At 41.6% G+C, this 18,543-nt stretch overlaps 1 protein-coding gene across 4 annotated transcripts in view; it reads right to left on the reverse strand.

The window, feature by feature from the left end:
* LOC124802909 (synaptotagmin 1-like) overlaps nt 1-18,543 on the reverse strand; it is a 1,021,155-nt gene that overhangs the window by 396,419 nt on the left and 606,193 nt on the right. The window contains exon 1 of one of the 4 annotated variants that reach the window (XM_047263976.1): nt 11,003-11,195. The exons of the other annotated variants lie outside the window; for them this stretch is intronic. The gene's annotated coding sequence lies outside the window, so the exon portion shown is untranslated. Of the gene's footprint in view, nt 1-11,002; nt 11,196-18,543 lie in introns of those variants that run through there. 4 annotated transcript variants of the gene reach the window in all.

Here is an 18,543-nt window from a genome sequence, read left to right on the forward strand (position 1 = left end):
GGGTTTGTCGCTAAATTTGAAGATAAAATTTTGCGTTTAACCAGAGCACCGCAGCAGAATTACAGCCTGACGCTCTACACGCCAGTTTATACACTCTAGTCTCCGTTGCAGTAAGATAAACATTCTCTTGACTGAGTTTATGTGTAAAAGCACAGCTGATTACTGGCGCGACGACGTGTTAAAAAGTTATTTTAGTACGTATGTACAATGTATGCCTGTAATCTTTACTCTGATTACTTTAGTAATCTGACACAAATGCGAGACTAAGGAAAGAGAACAAGGCACAAGACTTATTACATCACCAAGGTCCTATTTTTGGAGCCATATTAGAGCGCACCTTGTTTGAGATCTCAAGCTATATTCTTGCGCATTGAATGTTCTTCCACGACCACCGAATAAATCAATTTTTACGAATTTTGACATAGTGTACAGACACATTTCCAGTCTAAAACAGTTACATACCAATAACTTACACCATCTCCTTTACATTTTGTTGCTGAATATCAACTGGAAAGAAGAGACTGTCCATCTGTTTATACTTCGTTAGCGGTAATTAAGGGGTTAATGTAAGGCCTATACTCTCTGCATTATCTCTTGGGGGAGCTAGCTATGACAAAACTGTTCCACCCAGTGTGCAACATATATATGAGGCAGGCGATATACTCTCAGACATCAAGAAAAATGTAAAAATTTCTACTCCAAAGAACGCACATCGTCAGGTGTGAATATTACTGAATCATCAGTTTACTAAGCCAAGGCTGCAAATACTAACACAAATAACTTGCCGAAGAATGGGAAAGCTGGTAGAAGCCGACCTCTTTTGGGAAGATGAGTTTGAGTTCCGAAGAAATACACAAAGCAATACTGATCCTGGGACTTACCCTGGGAAACAGGTTGAAGAAAGGAAAACCTATAGCGTTTGTAGGATTACGGTAAGCTTTCGAAAATGTTGACTGGAATAAACTCTTTGAAATTCTGAAGGTAGCAGGGATAAAATACAGGGAGCGAACAGTTGGCTACAACTTGTTCAGAAACCAGATTGCTGTCACAAGTGTCGAAGGGCATGAAATGGAAACAGCATTTCAGAAGAGACGGAAAAGGGATGTAGACTCTTCCCAATCTTATTTTATCAGTACAATGAGTAAACAGTATATGGAACTAAGGAGATATTTGTAAAGGAAATTAAAGTTCAGAAAGACGAAATAAAACCTTTGAGAATTGCTGACGGCATTATAATACTGTCAAAAACAGAAAAGGACGTGGAAGAATAGATGAATGGAGTTGATAGCATCTATTAATGAGATTATAAAATCAGCATTAGAAAAGGTAAAACGAGGTGAATAGAATGTTGTCGAATTAAATCAGGTGATGAAGGGAGATTGAAATTAGGAAATGAATCACCAAAAGTGGTTTATGAGTTTTGTTATTTGGGTAGCAAAATGACGATGGCCAAAGTAGAGAGGATGTAGAACGCAGATTGGCAGTAGAGAGAAAATCATTTCGGAAAAAGAGAAAGTTGTTAACGTGGATTATGACTTTAAATGTTAGGAAGTATTTTCTGAAGATGCTTATATAGTGTACAGCGTATAGCCTTGTGCGGAAGTGAAACGTGGATGAGAAACTGCGCACATAGGAAGTGATGCAAAGTATTCTAAATGTGTTGCTATAGAAGAATACTGAAGGTTACAAGCGTGGAACGAGTAAATGAGGAGGTACTGAGTCGATATGTGGAAGAAATAAATTTATGGCACAACTTCACTAAAAGGAGGCATCGGTGGATTGGACACATCCCAGGCATCAAGAAATCGTCTGTTTGGTAGTGGAACATTGGGTGGGATATTAGAGGGAGATCATGGTTCAAGTAAAGTAAGCGGTTGGAAACGTACGTAGGTTGTAATAGTTATGCAGGTGTGAAGAGACTCGCACGGAATAACGTAGACATTGCATCAAACTTTTCGATCTGAAGCCCCTCAACAACAACAATGACAGAGGGAGCTATCCAAAGAGAGAATAAAGTTGAGAAAAATAACGTTTGCTAGACTTTATTTACACAATGTTATCTGCATCTACATCTACATCCATACTCCGCAAGCCACCTGACGGTGTGTGGCGGAGGGTACCTTGAGTACCTCTATCGGTTCTCCCTTCTATTCCATTCTCGTATTGTTCGTGGAAAGAAGGATTGTCGGTATGCCTCTGTGTGGGCTCTAATCTCTCTGATTTTATCCTCATGGTCTCTTCGCGAGATATACGTAGGAGGGAGCAATATACTGTTTGACTCTTCGGTGAAGGTATGTTCTCGAAACTTTGACAAAAGCCCGTACCGAGCTACTGAGCGTCTCTCCTGCAGAGTCTTACACTGGAGTTTATCTATCATCTCCGTAACGCTTTCGCGATTACTAAATGATCCTGTAACGAAGCGCGCTGGTCTCCGTTGGATCTTCTCTATATCTTCTATCAACCCTATCTGGTACGGATCCCACACTGCTGAGCAGTATTCAAGCAGTGGGCGAACAAGCGTACTGTAACCTACTTCCTTTGTTTTCGGATTGCATTTCCTTAGGATTCTTCCAATGAATCTCAGTCTGGCATCTGCTTTACCGACGATCAACATTATATGATCATTCCATTTTAAATCACTCCTAATGCGTACTCCCAGACAATTTATGGTATTAACTGCTTCCAGTTGCTGACCTGCTATTTTGTAGCTAAATGATAAAGGATCTATCTTTCTGTGTATTCGCAGCACATTACACTTGTCTACATTGAGATTCAATTGCCATTCCCTACACCATGCGTCAATTCGCTGCAGATCCTCCTGCATTTCAGTACAATTTTCCATTGTTACAACCTCTCGATACACCACAGCATCATCCGCAAAAAGCCTCAGTGAACTTCCGATGTCATCCACAAGGTCATTTATGTATATTGTGAATAGCAACGGTCCTATGACACTCCCCAGCGGCACACCTGAAATCACTCTTACTTCGGAAGACTTCTCTCCATTGAGAATGACATGCTGCGTCCTGTTATCTAGGAACTCCTCAATCCAATCACGCAATTGGTCTGATAGTCCATATGCTCTTACTTTGTTCATTAAACGACTGTGGGGAACTGTATCGAACGCCTTGCGGAAGTCAAGAAACACGGCATCTACCTGTGAACCCGTATCTATGGCCCTCTGAGTGTCGTGGACGAATAGCGCGAGCTGGGTTTCACATGACCGTCTTTTTCGAAACCCATGCTGATTCCTACAGAGTAGATTTCTTGTCTCCAGAAAAGTCATTATACTCGAACACAATACGTGTTCCAAAATTGATATTCAGTTTCTTGAGTTCAGTGTCTCATCCACATACTGAAGATAACTGCAAAATACAAGAAACTGAAACATAATAATTATTTTTTATAATTTTTTCAACACAACTTGTCAGCAGATTAAACCATTGCTGCAAATAAATAAGTCCGATGCACAGTCCTCAAAACATTTGAGAAGTGTGGAAAATGCAAGTAATGTGTTCAATATTAAATTTATTGACCAATTTAATTGAGATCTACTATTTGAAGGTGTTAAGCTGTCATAAAAAAGATTGGTAAACTGATGAGATGAAATAGTTCATTGACAACAGGTCTCGTAGTTTCAGTGTAAGAATGCGCCTCCCTTCCAGAATGAGTCTGAAGGAGCACAGCCATTGGCGGTATAAGAAATTATAGCCTTAGGATCTCTTCTTCGTTTAACAATTCCACTTTTATTAGTAAAAGCTTTATACAGCCGCAACTGCATAAATTCTTCCCTGTTTTTGACAACCGGCTTCGACAGATACAACTGTTGTCTGCTGATCTTCAAACAATTTTTGTTGCACAACATTTTCATTGTAAGTCAGAACCTCATGCCATGTTGTCATAATAGTGGGTAAAATGTAGCACATGATGCAGAAGTTTGTCAGAAATGAAACATTTGTAATTAAACAGCCCTTAAGCACGTGGCCATGTCCGTATACGTAGGGCTCACAGGTGATTTTTAAGTCTTAAAAATCACAATATACAGTAAAATGCTCATATGCACATCCGTTTACGTTTGCGTGACATGTTCCATACATTGATGGTCCACTTCAGATGAATTTAAACCATATTCCTAATCTAAGTTGGATCGTCAGTGTATGGAACATGTCACGCAAACGTCAACAGCTTGCAGACATGCATTTTTCTGTATATTGTGATTTTTAAGACTCAAAAACCGTCTTTGAGCGCCACGTATTTGTACATAGCCATATGCACAAGATGATTTTTAATTGTAAATGTTTCATTTCTGACAAACCTTTGCATAATGTGCTCCATTTTATCCATCATTATGACAACATGGAATGAGGTTCTAATCGCAATGAACACCTTTTGTAACAAAAAATGTTTGAAGACCAGAAGACGGCAGTTATATCTGTCGAAACCGGTTGTCAAAAATAGAGAAGAATTTATGCAAACTTGGCTATAGACAATTTTTTTTACGAAGGAAAGTGGAATTATTAAACGAAGAAAAGATCCTAAGGCTATAATTTCTTATAGCGCTAATTGCTGTGCTAGCATCGTTGATTGAGGAAGGGAGGCGTATTCTTACACTGAAACTACGAGTCCTATAGTCAATGAAATTTTTCAATTCACCATTCTTTTTATGATGACTTAAAGCCATCAAATACAAGATAACAATTAAAATGGCCAATAAATTTAACACTGGACACATTACTTTTATTTTCAGAACCAGAAGATGACAGTTATATCTGTCGAAATCCACTGTCAAAAACAAAGAACAATTTATGCGATCTTGGATACAGTAATTTTTTTACAAAGTAAAAAAGACCGCTCTTTCTAACTTGTCAACATGAGAACATTCAATTCAGTTGTCTTCATTTGTCCAGCTCCGACGTGACATGTTCCTACAATAATGCTATGCAACTTCCTCAAGACGGTTCCTTACATTTTAGTTTGTTCCCTGTAGCATTTTCCTTCATTTTCTCTTCATAACGATGTCAGATTAGGGGTTCATTAGTTTCATAATAATGATATTCATTAAATAATTTCATGAACAAGAGAGTGTAACCTACAGAGTGTATTTCAGTATCGAAGAATTCGAAATAAGAAGCTTAAAACGTCATTGTAATGGCATTAAACACAATTAAAAACCATCGACCTTCAGAAATGAATACCTGCGGCTGCAAATGAGTCTTATCACACTGAATTAGGTGGCTTTGTGCAAACTGCTGGCGAAGTGGAACATACCACTTGCTAGAGATTTTAACACTTGTTGGAATCAACACGCTTCCATACACAATAACTCAGTTTCCTCACAGTGTGAACTAGCTCCCTCAATCTGGGGCGGATGTTGTAAGTTTGGACTGGCCATCTTATGGCCAGGCTACTTTTATTTTATCCATCCCCTATAAGAAAGTTTTTTGTCTATATATATCCGTATTGTTTACGATACCTTTGGGTTCGGAGTGTCCGACAAGGATCCTAATTGTCTTTTGCATAAGAATACAATTATGTGATTCGTTGAACGTGTACATAAGCGCTAGCCAGCAAGCTTGATAGTGGGTGATGCGCATGAGTGATAAGGTCCTTATGGCAGATAGTGAAATGATTTGTCGGCCACAGAACAACGAACATACCAAACGAAGCTACGAACACGTGCACTATTATAGCTGTGGTAGCAGCGGATGTACCAGAACACTGGTCTTAGTCCTTGTCCAGTTTATCCTGCCCATTAGCTAATCCGTCCAGCCATCACGGCTGACCCAGAGTTTCAAGATGGCGAGGCCCTGAGGGTCTACTTACACAAGGCTTCATAGCAGATAAGCCTGATAAAAGTGCAGTTACGTCGCTCAATATCTTTGAGAATTTAATGGCATAGATTATTATTTGGAAAGTTTTCTATGATTAACTGGAAAAAATGCTACAGATATACAATTAATTGCAGCGCACTTTTGTATGATAGTTTAAGAAAAATAAGTGTCTCAGAATGGACCATTCTCCGGCAGGGAAAAGACGATGCTCACGTTATGACAGAAAAACCTCTTACTTAGCTATGTAAAAATCGTATCTCATAACCGAGTAGATGAAGTAAACACAAATATTGCAAAGCACTTTTTAGCTGTGGGACGATGAAAATGAAGATAATTGAAATGTTGAAAGAACAACGAATCACTTTCGTTAGTAAGGGACCTCCGCGTCTTTATTAAATAAATGTTCACTGATGTGGCACCGAAAAAACTTGCCAAACAGAACAAAAAATATCTTCTCATCTAGCAGGGAGAATTGGGGATTAGGGTGGAGGGAAGGAATAAAGAAGCCCGATAAAGCGAGTAGGACTGGTGCTTTGAGAGTTAATTATGTATATAGATGATTAATCTGTTGGTTTTGATGAGTCAGGTTTCGAGTATCGAAATATGTGACATAAATGACTGTACGTTTTGATTGCATTGACTTACAAGTCTGAAAGTTATACAGCGTCAAGGGAGTGTACACGCTAGTATTTCAAATATATTTCAACTTGATACCTCTACCCATTCCTGAGGAAAAGGTCTGTAAACAGACAGACGTAAAGAAGGACAACAAAGTAATCCAATAAGGGTTTCGTTTTTACCGACTGAAGCACGTAACCCTAAAAATGGACGTAATTGTGGCTGGTACATCATTCCGGAGCGAGACGCTAAATATAAAGATTGACTGAACCTGTCAGTTCAACAGCCAGAGCACTACGGCCCACGCGAAAATTCATTATGTGAGGAAGAACATTGCGTGTAAAGTTCTGTAGCAGTCGCTCGGTGAGCAGATATTGTGTCACATACGTCCGGTACAAATTAATCATGGTGTTGAATGCACAGCACGGAAGATTATACGAGGGTAATCCCAAAAGTAAGGTCTCCTACTTTTTTATAAGTACATAGACCTGTTTATTTCTACAATGGTTTACGTCAGCTTACAGCTTGAACATTTAGCTATTTTTCGACATAATCACCATTTCTGTCGATGCATTTTTGTAGACGCTGTGGCAGTTTTTGTATGCCCATGTCATACTAGCTCGCCGCCATGTTGTTCAGAAAGTTATCAACCTCTTCTTTCACCTCGTCGTCGGAGCTGAATCGTTGGGACCACAATTAACGCTGACAGGTACTGTGAGACTCTGAAAAAATTCAAACGGGCAATTCAGAACCGGAGAAGAGGAATGTTGAGCAAGGGCGTACACATTCTCCATGACAACGCTCGCACACACATCGCTCCGCAAACCGTTGCTCTCCTGCAACAGTTTCAGTGGAACATCCATCCTATAGTCCTGACTTGGCGCCCAGTCACTATCACCTGTTCCCTAGGCTAAAAGAACATTTGGCCGGAAAGTGATTTAGATCCGACAACGAGGTGAAAGAAGAGCTTCATAACTTTCTGAACAGCATGGCGGCGAGCTGGTATGACATGGGCATACAAAAACTGCCACATCGCCTACAATAATGCAGCGACAGAAATGGTGATTATGTCGAAAAATAGCTAAATGTTCAAGCTGTAAACTGATGTAAACCATTGTAGAAATAAACAGGTCTATGTACTAATAAAAAAAATAGGATACTTTACTTTTCGGATTACCCTCGTAATACTGCTGTGTCACTCTAGAGACCAGAAGCCTGAGCGTTTGCATTGATAGTAAACTGGCCGTGAGGACATGCAGGAGGTTCAATGAATCGATGGATGGAGAGTGAGGGTTAATGTTCTGATGGGGCTCAACAACTTGGTTTTTATTGACCTTGCAAGAAAATAGGCAAGAAGTATAAACTTTGTGCTCTAAAACAAAGAACTGTTAGATTTATATTAAAATAGTAGTGATCGAATGCCGTGTCGCAAGGTAAACTCCGTTCACAGGACCTAGCGTGTTCATCAGTATCGACCGACCGCCGTGTCACCTCCTTATGGCGTCATTGGATGCGATATGGAAAGCCGTGGTGTCATCACACCGCTCTCTCGTTGTCAGCTGTGGTGACCTGGAGTAGCTACCATTCGGCTCCTCCATTGGCCGCGCTAGGCAGAGTGGGCCTCGTTCCGGTCTTCCAAACAAGGAAAAGTTTCTAGTAACACCGAGAATCGAACCCGGGTCCTCCCATGGCAGTCACCCGTACTGGCCACTCACCTTTGGAGAAGGACTAATGGTACGTCGTAAGAAATTATAACTTTTTTCCTCTTCAGGATGCTATTGTTTAAAGAAGCAAATAGAAATCAGCTAAAGACTGTAGTAATGCTTTTGAATCCCTTGAGTCGAAGCGATTTCTACCGCCTCACTCCGTACCAGCATAGGAATTTTGTTATCGATGTATATTACTCTCGGTGGAAGCTCGGAACATGGAACTGGAACAAGTTTCATTAGCAAGCTACAAACTGAGGGATGCAAAAATGTACCCTTCTTCTAATTTCAAGTTAAATGAGGTTTCTTTAATTCCTGTACATAAATGCCTGTAATTCCGCGACTACTACCAAGACATTTTTAGGTACAGGAGCATTGATTATGGCAATAAATCTCACAGTTTACGAATGGTTTGTATAGCAGTTACAGAAGTATAAGGTGGGACACAGCTCGGTACCAGATAAAACATAATAGCCAAAGTAGGCGCATGTTAAAAAGAGTCGCTGTACGCTTTGATCATAAGGATCAAAGAAACTTGACAGGAGTTACCGATTTAAATGCACAGGAAGTTAACCATCTTTGGAGTAATGACTTTCGGTAAGCGGCAAAGGAATCAGAAATCAATAGCGTACGCAAGCGCTGCCGGACGCAGCCGAGTCGGCGTATCGCAAGAAGGCGAACTCGTCTGGTTTGCTGCAATTTGTATTTCTTATTTACAGCATAGCTGTCGTGTATTCCAATCACAGGGGTTACTGTGGCAGCGAAACACACAATTAACAGAAAAAAAGTCATGGGTCTGATTTTCCGGATTGACGGCGCACTCTCAGAAATTGGCTGTATCTTGCAGTATATTACTGAAGTAATTGCCATACGGTTAACGTGGGTATTGTGACTATAGTTAGCGCTTATAATTACTATTTCCTTCCATCTTCAACTAAATCAGAACGCATTAGTTGTGAGTTTTGCTATCAATACGTTGTCGAACAAAAATTAAGAAATTTTCATACTGATTTTTGATGATTTCACACAACTGTTCTTTTGGAATGTTGCTTTTAGTGTCGTCTATACTTTCATCATGGCTTCATCCTTTTATAGGTGAGATGTTTAGATCTGACATGTGATGAAAAATTGAAGCATACGAAACGCATCGCTTAAAATACACGCAAAACTGTCGACACTGTGGTTAACATCAAATGGGAAAACACTGCGACAATGTTCTTAAAATGCATCAAAATTTATCATTCTCTGTAGAGACAGTAAATTTTGTACTTACTAGTTTAGATTGCTCATTAGCCATTTTTAGATCAAAGTGTATAATCGTTGCACATTTAACATGTCAGTAATAATTGTGATGACTTGCGTTGTTATAAATTGCACTGTTAACGTTGTACAAAACTGATACTTAGCTGCTGCGTTTAACGCGTTATTGAGTCATTTATTCATGTTGTTTCTGAACAAGTTAGGAGAGAGATTTCTTTGACGCATGACATGTGTAATGAACATGAATCTGAGTTTTTAAATTGGTAGTGAGTAGTGGAAACTTAGAAGTGTAGAAGTTACGAAATTTGTGAAACAGTACGGTATAAAAAGTATATTTCGCCCTTAGGGAGTAACGGGTACTGTGGTGTCGCATAGGTCTATAAAATACGCCTATAAAGTGTTAAGGTGACTCATATATGATGAGCTTATTTCAATAGTGGTACTAGTCCATTTTTGCTCATATTGAGACACAGAGTCCTAAAGTTAAATGAGAGCTGAAAAATCTGTAGTTAAGATACCAGAAATATTCAAGCACATGGATTCTTGCTAGAGATGAACCTTTCTTTCTGTTTGTTTGGCTCATTAATTTCACAAGCATTATAGACAGAAAAGTGCAGGTAATGGACTTGTACCACTATTGAAATAAGCCCTTCATATTTCCCTTAGTGGAGTAGTGTCAGAAATTTCTGGGTACAGCCACCATACTGTTCATTTTCTGCGATAAATGCTTCCGTGTCGTACTTGAAATTCTTATATCTACGATTCGTCTATGCACGTGAAGATCATGAGTTTTGTTGAGTTTTATTCGGAGACGCACGAGCGAGCAAAAGTAGGTGACGTGGGCGACATTGTGCTTTACGCAAATGTGGAGAGATACTGAGATGACTTTCATAATATACATCGATTTCTTCCAGTCCCGACGGAGATAGTAACTTACGTGATAATTAACCTTCTTAGAATCTATGTTTGTATTTATTACATATTTAACACGTCAAAAATGTTCGTGAGTGGATTACGGTAGGGAGTGAGTATCCGATACCGTATTACTGCGAAGGCGATTGTGCTGTAACACGATGTAAAATAATTTTCGTTTCGCAGGTAAGTAATGTCTAGATGCTATTTTGTATTTCTGCAAGATATGCCTGTAAAATGATTAGGGGTTTTATATAGCTCCGTTAGTGCGTTAGAGTATTGGAAATTTCTGGATACAGGCGCCATGCTCTACATTCTTTGTAACGTGCCCATTAATATGAGATTTAGTGGGCGATATTTATTTTATGTTGCCTGATAAATGAGTTTCTTGTGTGTACGCGCTAACCAAGAGTTTTGCTGAGTTATTCTCAGAGTTACGGGCAAGTGAAGTAGGCGACGTCGGCGGTAGTAGTTTGAGAGTCTTTACTTATTAAGTGATACGTGGCGACACTGGCAAAGCAGGAGAACCAAGTCCGGTTTCGCCAAGAAACATGGCGGACACATCGAAGAAAAGGAGTGGTACGAGCTCACACGGAATAAGCTGAGCGGGATTTCGATAGAGGTGAGCGCCAATGGGCGGGGTGGCGGAACGCAAGCGGAGGACGTGGGACCCACCTGGAGAAGTGACCGCGGGCTCAGGCCTGAGGGTGTTCCGTCAGCCCCGCCGCCTCCGCCGCCGTCGTCGTGTTCGCAGGCGCCGCGTCCGCCGCCGCCGTCGCCGTCGCGGGAGAGAGCCTCAGGGGGGAGCGGTCCGGCCGCCGAGTACAGTGGAGTACAGAGGAGCAGGTGGCAGCCAGAGGCCAGCTATCGCATCACTGCCCGGCTCCGTCGCCCCCGCTGCCCCGCGCTGCGATCGGGCAGGGCAAGATGGCGCCAGCTGTGCGTGCCGCGCCGTGCGCACTGGCAGCGACGATCGATACGACGCCCGCCGCCGCGACGCTGGATGGCGGGGGGGGGGGGGGGGAGGGAGGGAGGGCGCCGGCGTAGCTGTAGCTGTAGCTACGGCGGTGGCGGCGGCGGCCTAATTGCTCCCCAGTCGCCCACTGCAGCCGGCTGGAGGGGTCAGGGCACTGGGCGCACGTCCCGTTTGGGGTCTGGGTCACCTCTGCCACCAGGGGAGACGTTCTTGAGCACCCAGACCACTCATCACTTGGTGCCTGGTCTACCGTAGTTACGAAAAACGATAATTGCAGATAACATATCGTTAAAGCAGAGACTTCCATGGTCGAGAAAAATCCTTTTGGACATCAAATCACGTCATTTTGAAACCAAACTCACTATTAAAACCCACGTTTCGACCGTCTTTGGAGTGATCCTCTTCAGGTAGACTAAACTGCTGGTTTCTTGGGACAGTCTTCCATACACACTGTCCTACCTGTGCTGTCATGTGACAACCAACGTCGCTTTCCTGAACGTCACTAAGCAGTTCAAAGTAAAGATGCTTGTGCGACCACTCCTCCACAGGCGTCTCCAGAAAAATGGCTCTGAGCATTATCGGACTTAAAATCTGAGGTCATCAGTCCCCAAGACTTAGAACTACTTAAACCTAACTAACCTAAGGACATCACACACATCCATGCCTGAGGCAGGGTTCGAACCTGCGACCGTAGCACCAGCGCGGTTCCGGACTGAACCGCCTAGAACCGCTCGGCCACAACGACCGGCGGGCGTCTCCAGAACTAGCGGTTCTGGTGCCTGAAGAAGAGTGATGGGCAGACGGTCGAAACGCTAATTTAAATCGCGCTTTCAGGCTCAGAAAGAGTCGGTATAATGCCCTATAGGATACTGTTCAAACATTACTAAACTCTTAAGTAGCCGTGCACCAAATCTGACTCGACTCGTGATACAAGCCGGCCAGGGTGGTCGAACGGTTCTAGGCGCTTCAGTCTGGAACCGCGCGACCGCTACGGTCGCAGGTTCGAATCCTGTCTCGGGCATGGATGTGTTTGATGTCCTTAGGTTAGTTAAGATTAAGTAGTTCTAAGTCCTAGGGGACTGATGACCTCAGAAGTTAAGTCCCATAGTGCTCAGAGCCATTTGAACCATTTTGTGACACAAGTTGGACTCCACTCGAACGTCCTTACTGTCTCTCAAAGTTCCCTGTCTGCTTTTATCATATGGTTTCAGTCTATAATGTTTTACTTTGGACGAAAATACGAAAAGTAAATTCAAAGTGAACGTTTATAGTTTAGATATATAAGGGAATTAAAGATATTTATATATATCAACAGGGCAAGGTGAAAATTTGTGTCCGGCCGGGATTCGAACCTGAGTCTCTTGCTCACTCGGCTCTATGCCATCTGTACACAGTGGTCACTGCAACTGCATGGAGTACCCTAGCATGCCTCCCATCAGACTCAGCTTCCAAACTTGAGCCTCACACTAAAGGTACAGTGCCCCTGCTCATCATCCATATTACTCGCGGCATATCGTCGATTTCCTTAAGAGTTCGAGCAAGTTGTGCATCATCTGCACTGCAGGGATCATTGGATGTCATGACCTTAGTGTATGTACGATCTTTTCGAGATATATATATATATATATATATATATATATATATATATATATACGAGGCGTGTTTTTTTAAGTAAGTACCGTTTCGAAATTAAGACGTGCTAAGATATCTCAATAATTTTATTTTTACATGAAAGCCTGTACCTTAATCTACGCACTGACGCCATTACAGTCTGATTCATCCTTGTTTACGTTGTGTACTGAGTGTTTAAGATGCCTCCGGTAATCGTGAGTGCCGCCGACTGTGAAGTACGGGCTGTTATAAGATTTCTTTGTGCTAAAGGCCTAAAAGCAATCGATATCCATCGTGGTGTCTGTGCAGTTTACGGACAAAACATTATGATGGAATGGCAAGAAAGTGGATGAGTGCATTTAATGATAGCCGCACAACTGTGCGTGATGAACAATGGAGTGGGCGTCCTTCGGTCGTTAATGAAAGTTCGGTGCAGGAAGTGGACAATAAGGTGAGAGAAAACAGACGCATTACGATTTCCTCCTTGCGGGATGTCTTTCCTAATGTTTCTCGTAGTGTTTTGTATGGCAATTTGACCGAGCACTTGAATTACCGAAAATTGTGCGCACATTGTGTACCGAAAATGTTGACGGATGTGCACAGAACCAAACGCTTAGACAGTACATTGACTTTCCTTGAGCAGTACCACAATGGCGGTGATGATTTCTTAAGCCAAATAGTTACGAGCGATGAAACATGGGTGGCCTATGTCATACCAGAATCAAAGCAACAGTCCATAGAATGGTGGCATTCAGATTCACCGAGTAAACTGAAGTTTAAGCAAACAATTTCTGCCCATAAAATCATGTGCACAGTTTTTTGGGACAGAAAAGGAGTATTGCTTGTGGAATTTCTGCCTCGTAATGAGACAATCTGTGGTGTCACCGCCAGACATCACACTTGCTAGGTGGTAGTTTTAAATCGGCCGCGGTCCATTAGTACATGTCGGACCCGCGTGTCGCCACTGTGTGATCGCAGACCGAGCGCCACCACAAGGCAGGTCTCGAGATACGGACTAGCACTCGCCCCAGTTGTACGGACGACGTAGCTAGCGATGCACACTGACGAAGCCTCGCTCATTTGCTAAGCAGATAGAATAGCCTTCAGCTAAGTCAATGGCAAGGCGCCATTAGCAGTATATTGTCTGAAACTACAGAGTCTCACTTGTATCATCAAGAACGCTGTATACAATGATGGATTAAAGTTAAGTATTCCAGGAGCTACATACTTTTTTTTATAGCATTCATTACGTATCCTGTTTCAGACCTCTCTCCATCCAGCTTTAGCTTAGTGCGTGCCTTTCGGCTTCCTCTCATTGTGTCTAGTCTGTCTTGTCTAGACACAACACAATCAATGCAGCATCTTACTGTAAGACACTGCACAATCTGCGCCGTTCAATACAGAACAAAAGACGTGACAAGCTGAACAAGGGCATCGTTTTGCTCCAAGACAATGCCCGTCCGCATGTGGCGAATCAGACCAAAGATCTCATCACATCTTTTCGATGGGAAACTCTAGATCATCCTCCGTACAGCCCCAATCTTGCACCCAGTGACTTCCATCTGTTCCTGCACTTGAAAGAACACCTGGGCGGTCAGCGTCTTCAAGACGATGACGAAATCAAAACAGTGGTGACGTAGTGGTAAACATGTCAGGCGGCAGACTTCTATGAGAAGGATATTCAAAAACTAGTACAAGTGCCTCAATATTAACGGAAATTATGTAGAAAACTAGATTAAGGTACAGGCTTTCATGTAAAAATAAAATTATTGAGATATATTAGCACGTCTTTTTTTAATTTCAAAACGGTACTTGCTTAAAAAACACGCGTCGTATATATATGCGGCCAATGATCCCTTCAGGGGAGAAGCACAACAAGCTTTAACTCTTACAGGAATCAGCGACGTGCCGTGTTGTGTGTGATGTCCTCAGGTTAGTTAGGTTTAAGTAGTTCTAAGTTCTAGGGGACTGATGATCATAGATGTTAAGTCCCATAGTGCTCAGAGCCATTTGAACCGACGTGCCGTGAGTAATTAGGCTAATGAACAGTAGCACTGCATCATTAGTATGTGGTGTAAGTTGAGAATTTTGGTCTGATGGGAGACGTGCTAGGCTAGTCCGTGCAGTTTCGGAGACCACTGTGTACATATGACACAGTGTGTCCGGATGGCGTAGTGGTCAGTGTAACTGCCTAGTCAGCGGGAGACTGGGGTTCGAAAACTGGTCCAGCCCAAATAATCAACTGCACATTGATATAAATCAATGCTTAATGACAGCCAATGTCTTCAGCTATTTTGTGTCTTGATTTGTAGCGGCTGCAGGATCAAATTGGTGTCTGTCGTCTACAGACACAGTTGTTGTTGTTGTGCCATCTAATAGCCGCAAATACAAACCGGCTACTTGTTGTTGTTGTTGTGGTCTTCAGTCCTGAGACTGGTTTGATGCAGCTCTCCATGCTACTCTATCCTGTGCAAGCTTCTTCATCTCCCAGTACCTACTGCAACCTACATCCTTCTGAATCTGCTTAGTGTATTCATGTCTTGGTCTCCCTCTACGATTTTTACCCTCCACGGTGCCCTCCAATGCTAAATTTGTGATCCCTTGATGCCTCAAAACATGTCCTACCAACCGATCCCTTCTTCTAGTCAAGTTGTGCCACAAACTTCCCTTCTCCGCAATCCTATTCAATACCTCCTCATTAGTTACGTGATCTACCCACCTTATCTTCAGCATTCTTCTGTGGCACCACATTTCGAAAGCTTCTATTCTCTTCTTGTCAAACTAGTTATCGTCCATGTTTCACTTCCATACATGGCTACACTCCATACAAATACTTTCAGAAACGACTTCCTGGCACTTAAATCTATACTCGATGTTAACAAATTTCTCTTCTTCAGAAACGCTTTCCTTGACATTGCCAGTCTACATTTTATATCCTCTCTAGTTCGACCATCATCAGTTATTTTACTCCCTAAATAGCAAAACTCCTTTACTACTTAAAGTGTCTCATTTCCTAATCTAATTCCCTCAGCATCACCCGAATTAATTTGACTACATTCCATTGTCCTCGTTTTGCTTTTGTTGATGTTCATCTTATATCCTCCTTTCAAGACACTGTCCATTCCGTTCAACTGCTCTTTCAAGTCCTTTGCTGTCTCTGACAGAATTACAATGTCATCGGCGAACCTCAAAGTTTTTACTTCTTGTGCATGAATTTTAATACCTACTCCGAATTTTTCTTTTGTTTCCTTTACTGCTTGCTCAATATACAGATTGAATAACATCGGGGAGAGGTTACAACCCTGTCTCACTCCTTTCCCAACCACTGCTTCCCTTTCATGCCCCTCGACTCTTATAACTGCCATCTGGTTTCTGTACAAATTGTAAATAGCCTTTCACTCCCTGTATTTTACCCCTGCCACCTTCAGAATTTGAAAGAGACTATTCCAGTTAACATTGTCAAAAGCTTTCTCTAAGTCTACAAATGCTAGAAACGTAGGTTTGCCTTTTCTTAATCTTTCTTCTATGATAAGTCGTAAGGTCAGTATTGCCTCACGTGTTCCAACATTACTACGGCATCCAAACCGATCTTCCCCGAGGTCGGCTTCTACCAGTTTTTCCATTCGTCTGTAAAGAATTCGCGTTAGTACTTTGCAGCTGTGACTTATTGAACTGATAGTTCGGTAATTTTCACATCTGTCAACACCTGCTTTCTTTGGGATTGGAATTATTATATTCTTCTTGAAGTCTGAGGATATTTCGCCTGTTTCATACATCGTGCTCACCAGATGGTAGAGTTTTGTCATGACTGGCTCTCCCGAGGCCATCAGTAGTTCTAATGGAATGTTGTCTACTCCCGGGGCCTTGTTTCGACTCAGGTCTTTCAGTGCTCTGTCAAACTCTTCACGCAGTATCTTCTCTCCCATTTCGTCTTCATCTACATCCTCTTCCATTTCCATAATATTGTCCTCAAGTACATCGCCCTTGTATAAACCCTCTATATACTCCTTCCACCTTTCTGCCTTCCCTTCTTTGCTTAGAACTGGACACAGACATAGTGATTCACAGACACAGTATAGTCTGTGAATCACTATGAAGTGTATCATACGTCGCATTTGCAGGCTGGGTAATATCTAGGATGGAGGGAAACCTTTTACAAGTGCCTCCTTCCCAGATTTCAAAATTATATAAACAACTGGCGAGTCTGTATAAGCTATGATGTCTAATAGGTATATACAGATAACATCTCATTAAAATTGATAGTTACAATGCACCAGACGTATCTCATTTAATGACTCAAATTCAAAACCACTTATCGTTTGTGACAGTTCCATATCTCCTGTGATGAACACAGATCTACAGTCGAGACTGTAGACAGTAAAGGAAATTTCCAAATGGGATTCGTCTCATGACTAATACTGGGTTTTTTATCGTCTCTCATACGCACATACTCGTTGTCAGCGACATGATGCAGTAGTTCAGGTGTATATTTGGAAACGATATCACAAGAGTACACCTACATCTGTAATATCCAAATCAGTATGAGTTGTGTGACACGCCCCATGTTGCACCTGAGTAATATATCCGACCAGGGAACGCATTTAAAAGCGCCAAGGTCCTAGATTCCAAAACAATACAGACCACTCTTAAGTTATGACCAAGCCTATAGTAGTTCCAATAAGTGATTGCTTTATGGAGAGAACACGTCATTAAATTAGCTAGTACCCATACATGACAGTCATCTTCTTGGAGTCCGCTAGGGAATTTTGTCACTTATAGCTCAACATATTTTGTTGTACACAAGGTTTTAGAATCAGGAGTGCATAGTTTCGGTGGAAATTTGAAAAGCGACTCCAAAATGAGACTCATCATATGATGCAAGTAGTAGGACCATTTGGGCATCTTTATCATTTCTCACATGTCCTTATCTGATGTTACCAACATACTTTTGGAGCCCACGTTGTAGTAGTTTAGATATTTGGAAAGTAACAAGTCCTACATGCATGGCCTGTGGATGCCTATGTCATATGTGCCACATCCTTTTTTTTTTTTTTTTTTTTTTTTTTTTTTTTTTTTTTTTTTTTTTTTTAGTCTGGATAATTTCAGGAATCAGGTGCCACATTTGAACCACCATAGTCACAGTTCACAAAATCATACAGAGCTCTGGTTTTGGTTATCAACCACATTACCTGTAATTCTTGAGACGGCTGGTGTAATAATACACACGTTCATTAACTCAGAAAACAAGGTATTAAGTTAGCAGAATGATATCGTAACAGCTTAATAACTGAACACAAACCTGACAATCACGATACTTCTATAAATTGCAGAAGTTGTATTAAAACGTAAACAGTTTCAGGGGCTCTTCAAATACATCTTTCTCTCCAGTTGATTTGAAGATGGGCTGAAAAGCACCATGTTTCTTTAAATCCTTGTTGACCAAATATTAGTCTGTTTTCCTAAAATCTGTGTATTTTCTGGTTCGCCGCTGAAATATTTTTCTGAGGGTCATTTTTGTCTTGTTCCACTGTTGTTTCAAGAGGCTGTCGGATTACTAGCCATTGATCACGAGTTCCGTTGTGATCACTATACTAAGATGATGCAGCAAAATTGAAAGGCTGACCAAAGA

The sequence above is a fragment of the Schistocerca piceifrons genome, chromosome 6, assembly GCF_021461385.2.
Source record: "Schistocerca piceifrons isolate TAMUIC-IGC-003096 chromosome 6, iqSchPice1.1, whole genome shotgun sequence".
NCBI classification, from domain to species: Eukaryota; Metazoa; Arthropoda; class Insecta; order Orthoptera; family Acrididae; genus Schistocerca; species Schistocerca piceifrons.